An 11,171-nucleotide genomic window follows, 5' to 3' on the forward strand; every position below is an offset into this window, starting at 1 on the left:
TCATGCATGTGTTTCATTACTTTTTTTTTTTTATAATTAATAATATAAAAGTTGGGCTAGTTCTTAGTGAATGAACAGGTACACACAGATTAGATCTCTGTCCAAAAGAGGTTAGAATCTAGACAGTTAGCATACCAGTTTAAAAAAGGGAGAGATCTGTTATCTATTTGATACAGACTGGTCAGTTTGTCTATGCACAGTATTATTTTGTTGTTATTACTATTTATCCTTTCTTACCTGTTGAGTTGGTGAACTTTGGTTCTCTTATAACTAAGCCTTTTGGCTAGATTTTCCTAAAATGCATGTAAATATGTAGGCAAGTATCAGAGGATGATTTCCAATGAAAACTTATTTTAAAATATTTTAAATTGTTAATGAGAGACAGGGTATTACAAAAAATAAAATCCCTTGCATGAGGCAGCCTGCTAGAATTTAGCCCAGAGCAGCTTACATTAGGTACTGGCATTCAGTTCTAAATAATCATGTTATAGAAATGAGGAGTAGATTTCTAGCGAGTAAAATTAGAAATGTAGATGCCAGGTAATGACAAGACACAGAGGGCAGAAATTGATAGATACTGTTTCAACATCTGTGTTGATTCTTGGATTTCTTCTGTATCAGTAGAATATCATTAAGAGGGCTGCTCTGAAAGTAATGTCTCCTATTTAATTATGTAAGCCCATGATGACAGAGGCAGACTTTGTTGGTATGGCAGAAGAAGGTGAGCCTTCCCACCAATATTCCATCACATTGTGCTGCTGCATGACAGATGGTAGCAGAGGGGCATTCTGACAAAATTGCATCTGACATGGAAGTGCGTATGTAGCAAAGGTGTGTCACTGAATTCCTCCACGTAGAAAAAATGGCACCCACTGTCATTCATTGACACTTGCTGAACATTTCAGGAGACCAAAGAGTGGATGTGAGCACAGTGAGGCGGTGGGTGCTGTGTTTCAGCAGTGACAACAGCTATGCAAGACAAGCTACATTGCAGACAGCCATGTGGCATACATTTTTATGCATGCAGTATGCAGGTTCTTGTTCATCACCAGTGAAAAATGTATAAGATAATGGTAGCAACTATGTTGAAAAATAGTGTTTTGTAGCTGAGAATTGTCTCTATCAAATAGTAATTATTGTGTTCTTTGTATCTGCTGTGGTTTCCATGGAAATAAATAGGAGGCATTACTTTCAGTGATCTATGTACATTGTTGATGGACTGCCTAGTTTTCCATGTACACCTTGATATTCTTTGGGGTTTATAGCTGATTCCAGGAAATCAGAGCGCCTTTGTCTGGGACAAGGATAAGATATTTTGTGAGTCCCTCATTAGATTTATTAGTGGAATTCTTCTTCGGTAAACAACTTCACCTATCTTTGTAATCTTTCTTTTAATTCAATGCACTTGGTCCTAGGGACACATCATATTTATCCAACAAGTACCTTTGGTTGGAAAAATCAGGACTAAAATTCACACCATCTCTGTAAAAAAAAAAAAAATTAAAAAAAAATCATAAAATCATGCAGGTTTTAATATGTGCATTTATAAAATAACTCTTTGGGAAGAGGGCCTTAAGCCATAGCTGTTAAAAAGAACATCAATGGAATATTGTTGCTGGCAATCAAATCAGATGTCTCTGAAGGGTGTCCAGCCATGTGCATTGGAAAGAACACTATTCTTTCCTCATTTCCTTTGCTGGCACAAGCGGCAGTCTGCTGATTTTCAGATAATTAAGGATTGCATGATGAAGGCAACAGGCATATTATTTGATAAAAGGGCTGAGATGAAGGTGCCAGCTAAGTCTGGAAGATTCTGTAATTTGATGTGACTGCTGTCAGGAACACAGACTTGCTGAAATTAGATCTACTGGCTTCACCAGAGTAGCCGGTGAAGTGAAAAATGTACATGCAGAGCTTAGATGGGTTTCCTGAAGTCAGTGATTGTAAATTTTCATACATCACTCTGGGGCTAAGAAATACACTGTTAACCTTCTGTGTACCAAGGCAGACTATTTGCATTTGATGAAATTCTAAAGCACTTCAGGCTTTAGCTGTTCCAGATCCCAACTATGAAAGCAAAAACAAAACCTTGCACCTTTCAAAAAAGCTTAGTTCTTTGCATTCTTTCTTGATCTTTCATCACTGTAAGCAGAGAACACCTAACTGATAGCTAAGCAGAGATCAAAAGAATGACTGCACAGGTTATTTGCAATCACTTGAAATGTTTTATGCACCCAATTATTCTCAGGGGAGAAGTAGAGAGAAGATAGCTGATGATATATGTTATCTAATAATTGTGAGAAAGAACACCTTTCCAGTGCCTGCCCCATTCTCACCTTCTTTTGCATACATTCAAAATCAGTGAAGTGACAGCCTTCAGGCCTGTCTGACCCAGTCCCCTGCCTTTGATTGTGCAAGTCCAATCCAGACAAAATGAGGACACACTTCTTGTGTTGCTTCATGTCCTTTGGTTTCAGGCTAATAGGAGATAACCTCGAGGACAAACAAAGTAGGTTAATGTATAGCATATTTGCTGGGGATGCAGCTTAAGATAGCAATATGTTTTACTGGTGCTGTCTTTGCTCTGTAGGAATCTATCTTGATGGCTGAACTAGGGTGTGTCCAAGGGACCAAAGACACTGCAGAATGATCACTGATGCTATTAATTGCTTCAGCTTTGGCCTGGTTTTAGCCTACTGCTTTTGACCCTAACACTTTTAAGAGTTAAAAGGTCCTTTCTAACTTCATCAGCATTCTGCACTGTGGCAGCTAGTTTCTTGGTTCAAAAGTTCACTTGCATCATATTTAAAGAGTAGACTCCCTGAATGAATGGCTGAAGGCAACAAGCTGAAGCTCACTCTGAGGAAAGGAAATGTTTCAGCATTTTAACAGGACAACCATTCTAATTGAGTTCTGTTCTTTAGGAGAAGCTTTGAACACAATTTGGATTTCATCATTGAAGTGTGAAGTAGAAACCTGCCATCTGTCTGAATCTCATTATGTCATATGATCTACTGGAGTGATATTCAATTTTAGTATGTTCCCCATAAAAGACTTGAATGGTTTATAAGCAAATTTAAAAAAGGACTGAGGTATATGTTTGAAGTTGCATTCCAATGCCAAGAAAGTGGGTTTTGCCTGATTAGGATAGTAAAGGTATAAAATACCCCTCATTACTAGCTCTGTGGGTGATACTGCAGACCACAGCAAGAGAGGCAGTGCTGTTAAATAATGACAAAAAACCTCCATGGAGCTGCTGTCACTTTTCTGAGCAAGGGAACATTGTTGCCATGTGTTTTAGTATCGGCTATCCTGCATAACTAGCATGCACACAGTGATAGCAAAAGCTGAGGCATATTACTGGCCTTGGTCTGAGGAAAAGTGCAAGTGGAATTTACTATTTCCTTTCTTGCTTGTTTCTGGCCTCCTGTAAATATGTGACATCCCTTTCTCACAGCGACTGATATACTCAAAAGCCTTTTGAATCTTAGGTGTTTCTTTGAAACTTGGTGCAGCTCATTCCTTCAGCCAGGGAGGAAGGGATATGTCAGCATGCAAAGGATACAGCTGTTCCACGAAGATGTGAGGGGATGGCATAAAAAATTTCAAAGGCACAATAGAAAAGTATAGTAAACTACCCATGAGCTGACTTATTACTGATCCTCTGATCTACATGTAGCTGTATACTTAATGGAGTTGATGAAATGCACACAATTTTTACCAGAGGTAGCTGCAAGGATACCACAAATTTCTAAATATATCAATTTGATTAATGTTAGATATGTTACCACGTGCAGAAAATTTCTCAAACACGAGCAATGGCAAACAGGATCAATAGAAATACATTAATACATAATTCAGATCAGTTAAACTATTTGTTTTAGGAAGCTACATTTTCACCCTAAAGTTGATTTGCAAGTGATTTGCTGAAGTTTAAACTGGCATACTGGCATGTGCCTGTGTAAATCAAAACTAAGGTCCTTAAATATTTCTGATATGTAGAAATGTATCTGATTCACTCACAGGCTAGAATTTGATTCAAGAATGAAACCTTATTTGCAGTTGCATGGATTGTCTACCTACAATTGAAGGTTGGTAATGATGAAAATAATTACTGTTCAGTATTACTGTTTCTCCTGTAAATTACATGCTCTATGAAAATAGGCCATTACAACATACTTTTTTTTGTCTTTTTGCTATTCTTTTTTCTTTTAAAACATTTCCTTTAAATCATTTTATACTTAGACTAGTTTTTTTTTTAATGTACATTTATCATAATGTATGCATATCTCCAAATTTTTAAGCATATGATGGTACGAAATATATTTACTTTGCTACCCTGTATACTTCTAACTGAATTTCCATTGCAACAAATGCCAAATCACTTGTTTGGGGTTATAAGAAGGTTTTAGACATAAAATCCCTCTCCCATCAGGCTTCTAAATATAGAAAAACATAATGTTAGATGGATATGGATGGAATTCTCTCATATTATTTAACAAGGTTGGGGGTGTTAGGGGTGATGCAGGTTCCTAGATGGGTGGGCAGTACCACTGAGCACATGGGAGATACATCTTTACTCTAGCTGTGTGTGGAACACCTCCATTCCATTATTATGTCCATTTATAAATCCCAAGAAAATGATAATCTGGTCTAGACCACACTTTTTTTACAGCCTTTACTGTAAAACAAAAATTATCCTTGATGGTATAAAAATAACAAATAGAGGAAAAAAGGGGACAAAAAAAAATCCAAACAGAAAGCTAATAGCCATAGAAATCCTGAAAAAATATTTTCTAAACATTCTTATTAGGTAAATAGTCTATTAACCCTGAAGATGAAGCATCATAGTTCATTAAACTATGTATTTTTTTTAAAATTACTCTTGTTAGGTATTCCATTGAGGAACATGAATTCAAACATGGCCTCAGGCATAAGAAGATTCAAAGTGCATGTCCATTAAACTCACAAACAGCTTTCCAGATGGAGCAAATGGAAACAACCCTCTTCCTGACAACTGTAAACGTTGCACAAAGATTAAAATAATGAGACTGAGCTGCTGCACTGGCTGTAGCATTGTTCTGAGTTCTCATTTTTCTGCTCCTCTCTTTCTGCCATCATATGCCTCTTTAGCACTGTCTGAAGATCTTTACACTGGAAAGAAATTAAAAGTGGATAACCTGGGTTATGAAGTTTAAATAGCCAGGTCAGTAGTAAATAACACAAAGATATTTTAGTTAGTTTGCTATATTCTTGTTTCTGTTTTTGTAGCTATTCAGTACATGGAAAAAAAATGTTATGCTGAAAAGTGTATTTTGGTGCATTATTATTTTATGCAGGCAGAAACACTGAAATCACATTTAAAACAGAAAACATTTCGTTTTAAAATTTAATTCATTCTTTAGAAGTGAGCTACACTTTTTTCTTCCTCTTCTTTTCTGTTTCATTATTATTAGTCACCTAAGAGTAGAGGTAGCTGAAGTTTTTCATGTGGAAATTATCCTGTTGGAAATCTATTTTCATTGGAGTTAGCCGAGTATTGTTACTTCTGTCTAAAAACTGGACATTTCAGAGGAAATGCATGCATCTTCAGTTGAATCATTGTAATACAATGTTTATATGAGGAATATAAGAAACAAGCCAATGTCTTTTAATATAAAACCAATATTTTTAATATTACTGAATTATTTAGTTCTCTAAAGAAGTTGGATTTAAATTGCTTTTAATTAAAGCACGGCCATAAAGGGCTTTCTTTCTCCTGACTTATTTTGAAATTTACTCCTTATTTTTTATTCTTCTTACATATGATAAGTAAATTAACATGCTAACAAAGAAAGTTATAAATCCTAATTGTTTGATTTTTATAGACAGGCTACATAATATTTGAGCAGTAGGTAAATTTTTTTCTCTCTATATATTTTTATTACAAATTATATACATAAGTTTCATTGTTGCACTTAGAGAAAAGGTAGCAGCGCAGGAATTAAGATCTGTGTTTAAAATGCAGTCTACTGACAGTGGTGTGAATCATAATAACTCCATTAAGTCTGTGTAGTTAAATTAGTATATAGTCAATGAAATTGAAATCAGAATTAGGTTCAGCCTAGACATTACTTATTTAAATCCGGTCATCATTATTTTTAATTTCTTATCTAGACCTATCTGAAGTCAGTTATGTGACTTCTTATTCAAAGTAATGACTGGGATTTTCTGGACACTGCTATAATAAAATTGGTAATTGAATATACCAAAAATATGAACAGTTACAAATGTTGTGCATTATGACCTACAGTGAAGAACTGAATCAAGCCTTCCACTAATAGTGGAACAATTTTTATAATTTAATGCTTTTGTAAATGGACTTAAATTCTCGCTGCAGAGATCTTGCATAGTGTATGGCCATTACACATGTTGTAATAGAACTGCAGTTTTAACTGCATTTGGTGTATTGGAGCTTCAGTATAGATGAAGTACTTTGTTTCACCCTGCTAGATACGATATAGATACCTGTACTGCTGGGTGCAGCGTACACTATCTCAAGTGGTCCCACGCAGAAAATAAATGCAGTACTTCTTGTTTAGATTCCCAAGTTCAGATTTATAATGAGCAGTTTAACAAAGGTATTTTTGAGTTCATTTAGGTTACATTTTTGAGTCTGGTTTGGTGATTCTGGAGGAGAGTGTCTATTACATTTAATTTAAAAGTAAAGACTGGAACTAGTAGCTATTACACTCTTTCCAATGATAACTCCTCTCTTATTTATGCAGACTGCATCTGCTGTCACTCAGGTAATGTACTTGGCTCTGAATTCAGAAGCTCAGATTACTGAGCCACAACTTTAATCACTGAACCTTTAACAATGAGGCTCAGAAAGCAGTAATTTTAAAATCATATATACATTTAAATATAGTGGGCTAATTTCTTTGCTCTGCTGCGTGAAGTCTAATATATTTTTATTTATAGACCTTCAGACCTGCAACATCTCTCCCCCCTAGCACTTTTTCACATTGGACTTGCTCCCTGAGGCAAACTTTCATCAGCTTCCCAAAACTCCTGTGATGACATAGACTGTCCTTCAAGATACTTCTGATGGTAATTAGGTTTTCTTACAACTAACACTTTTGAGAGAAATATACCTTTCTTACTGGTCGTCCTGCACATTTTCTAATTCTTTGTGTTCATTGTTGCTGTTGTTTATTTTCTTGTGAATTATGTATCACTGTGTTACTTTTTGAGAGAGAGGTATCTGATCATCATAATCATGTCTTTGTTGTATACGAAAGACCCTTACTCAAGTCATTCCCAGACAGAATGCCATACATAAAAGAATTTTTACTATATCTGCAATGGAGCTTTTATTGATGCTCTATGTAGTATCTGTAACAAATAAACTATTGAAATGAAGAATGGGATCAGTTATTCTTTTGGCAGTACTTTTAGATTTCAGAACTGTGGAAGTCAGCATCCATAAATCGTTTAAGAACTGCTCAGCAAGCAAAAGTGAAATTAGCTCAAGTATATTTTAAACACATTAAAGAGGAGAGATAGAAATACCATTTTAAGCATAGGAATCTAATGCATTCAAAACTTTTCTTTGTCTGAATGACTTTGTTAAAAGTAGTGACCCAGAAGGATCTTTGATCTCTTCTCCAAGTCACTGTGAGTGCCTCTGATAATAACTCCATGTCATACTTGTTAATATTAAAATCTGTTTTTGTTTCTATTTCTTTAATACTAATTTCTAAAACTATCCTTATCTATTAATTTGTCCTGGGCTATCTGTTCTGGGTTTTCCTGCTTCCTGCTTTAGCAGAGCAGCTGGAGCAGATGACACTGAGTAGTACAGTTGACACAACAGAAAGAAGGGACACCATCCAAAGGGACCTGGACATGCTCAAAAAGTGGGCACACAAGAACATAATGAGGTTTAACAAGGCCATGTGCAAGGTGTTGCGCTTGAGTTGAGGCAACTCCAGATATGAGTAAAGACTGGGAGAAGAACTCATTGAAAACAGCCCTGCAAAGGAGGACCTGGGGGTCCTGGTGGACTGAAAGCTGGACATGAACCAGCAATGTTCTTCTGAAGCCTGGAAGGCCAGCTGTATCCTGGGCTGCATCAAAAGAAGGGTGGCCAGCAGTGAAATTGTGGTTATTGTCCCCCTCTACTCTTCCACTGTGACTTCCCCTCTGCAGTACTGTGTTCAAGTCTGGCGGCCCCAGTATAGGAGGGATGTAGAGCTGTTGAAGCAGGTCCAGAGGAGGGCCATTAAGATGGTCAGAGGGCTGGAGTACCTCTCCTATTAAGAAAGGTTGAGGGATTTGGGCTTGTTTAGCTTGGAGAAGAGAAGGATCCAGGGAGAGCTCATTGCAGCCTTCCAGTGATTGAAGGGAGCTTACAAGCAGGAGAAGAACTGACTTGTTACTTAGTCTGAAAGGGATATGACAAGGGGGAATGGCTTTAAACTAAAAGAAGGTAAATTTAGGTTAGATGTTAGGCAGAATTTTTTTACTCAGAGGGTGGTGAGGCTCTGGCACAGGCTGCCCAGAGAGGTAGTGGATGACCCATCCCTGGAGGCACTCATGGCCAGGTTGGATGAGGCTCAGGGTGGCCTGATTTAGTGGGTGGCAACCTTGCCCATGGCAGAGGGGTTGAAGCTTGATGATCTTTAAGGTTCCCTCCAACCTAAGCCATTCTAGGATTCTGTGATATGATTCTGTGACCTCCAGAGGTCCTTTCCAATCTTAACCATTCTGTGATTAAAAGTATCCTTATTTATTAAAATTCCCTTTTTATTTATAAAATTTCATAGACAGAAGTATTAATTTGTATCTGTCAATGCTACGTGAAAACATGAGTTTGGTCTAGGTGTTTACCAAGGAGGGTTCTCTAATTGTTTGGCTAAATATTATATATTCAATGGATTTATCCAGTGTGATTTTCAGTGAACCTCTTATCTCCCATTGTTTGAATTTTTAGTGGAAACTAGTGTTAGCCTGTTTCTTCCACAAAGCAGCATCTATGGATGGAAGTTGGTATTTCTGTCAAAGCCTTTATTGTATAAGGAGAAGTTTTCTGTGTGTATTCACAATATTTTGATTGTATTCATGAGTATTTGTAACTGGCTTTCTTGTTTGGAAAAATATGTATTTTATTTTATTTTATTATTATTAATGTCCATAGAACAATTTCACAATGAATACTTCTCCACAAATCTTTATGAATCGGAAAACTTTTACAAGTAACACTAACTCACCTGAGTATGCAAATGAAGGGAAGGAAACGAAAAACCTTTAGTTTTCAATAACACTTGAATCCTCCATTTGACCTAAAATCTACCAGGATCCAAAGTTCTACTGAATCTGGTGTATCCAACTCATTCTGTTTCCCTGTACTTTATTCAATAGTTAGTGTCAATTTTCTGTTTGGTCAAGGACAAGACCAAAGGAAACAATTACAGTATTGGATGATGAAAATTAAATTAGGTAAATAAAAGCAGTGGTGTCCAGTTGGGATGCCTAATTTTAAGCTTATTTTTGAGATACGGTGTTTTTACATAAAAATAGGCTGCATTTTAGGTGTGAGGTCAATCTGAGTTGCAATTAAACAGCAGAATAAAAAATCAGCTTAGGCACTGAAAATTTATGATCACACCTTCAGGCATTCGTGTCTTGGGCTTGACATTATCTAGAAATGCTGGGAAGTACTGCATTAATATGCTTATAAAAGTGATAAGTTAGTGATCTAATTTTCCTAAATGCCTATTGGAAGTTAAATGAATATATACACAAAACTATCCAGTTTTCTTTTTGTTTTGCCAAGAAGCTCCTAATTTCTCTGGAAAACGTTATATCACATTTTGGTTTTAATCCAGCTTCACAGGTATATTTCAGTTTTATGAAAACAAACAAAAAATAGACTTTTTTTTCAAATTCACAGGCTAATTAATGTTGTATTTATTTATAATTTCCAAACTATAAACTGAATACTAATCTGCTTTAAAAAACATTCTTAATAACAGGATGATAAAATTAAATGTTGCCAAACATTTACTATGTGTCATTCTCTGATTTATTAAAACTATAAAGTGTTAAGGCAATATTGTATCGTTACACATTCTTGGAAACTTTTCATTCAGTGTGATTTCATTAGAAATGATAAATCAATGAAAGCAAATAAACAGCTTTTACTGATCTTATTTTGATCTGTCCAAGTCTGAAATGTAAACTGTATGGATCACAAAACCCATATTTGTTATACAGTAAAAATCAGTTGGAGAAAAAAAAAAAAGAATAGAACAGGAAAAGTAATGAACAATATCAAAAACTGAGAAATGTGTAGATAACTTCCTAAACTCAGATAATAAATATTCCTGAAAAGTTCAGTATGGCTTGTGAAGGTTAGCATAAAGAATTATGCTTGACTTGAATAGACAAGCAAAAAACCTTGCAAGCTGCCTTGTAAAATGAATAACATAATAAATTACAGAGTAGCAAGTGAATGGTTAATGACTAAGAAAATTTGACTGACAAACACATGGAGCATGAATAAAAGAGAAATGAATCTCAAAAACCATTGTATTAAGATAGGTAAAAGAACAAGGACTGTGACTCTTTTGCTGTTAGTCTTCTCTACAACCTACTTGCCTTCAAGAAGCTCCTTTGAAATGCAGAAGCTTCTGCTACTGTTCTGTTTTCAATTCAGCTCACAAGAGAGGTGTTGATCAGGTTTTTTGAGTGTATCCTCAATATTCATTGATAAAGTGGGAATGAAATCCCAGCTCCACTGAACAATTTCAGTAGTACCCAGATTTTTTCTCTGTGATGTGCAGCTGTGCAAGCAAATTTGCATTTTGATTTCAGAATTGTAAATGTAAATGGCAAAGCTATGAATGCAAGAAGGGTCTTGTATGTACTGATTTGTAGATTCAGGAAGATTGAGCTCTATTTAAGAAAAAGTTTTTAAAAGGCCACTTTAGAACTCAGCTAATCCAATATAGGATTTAATTGTATTTCTTTCAAGTTTGAAGAGTTTCAGCACTTTGTCCTTTTAAGTTTTATTTGTAGATAAATGCACATTATGTCTTTCACAGGACAAATTCAAGCAACCTGTCTTCAGCATGTTAGTTCTACAGCTGGTAGAAAAAGGAAAAAGAAACTTTAAATAAATAAAA

This window comes from Numida meleagris, chromosome 4, assembly GCF_002078875.1.
Source record: "Numida meleagris isolate 19003 breed g44 Domestic line chromosome 4, NumMel1.0, whole genome shotgun sequence".
Lineage (NCBI taxonomy): Eukaryota > Metazoa > Chordata > Aves > Galliformes > Numididae > Numida > Numida meleagris.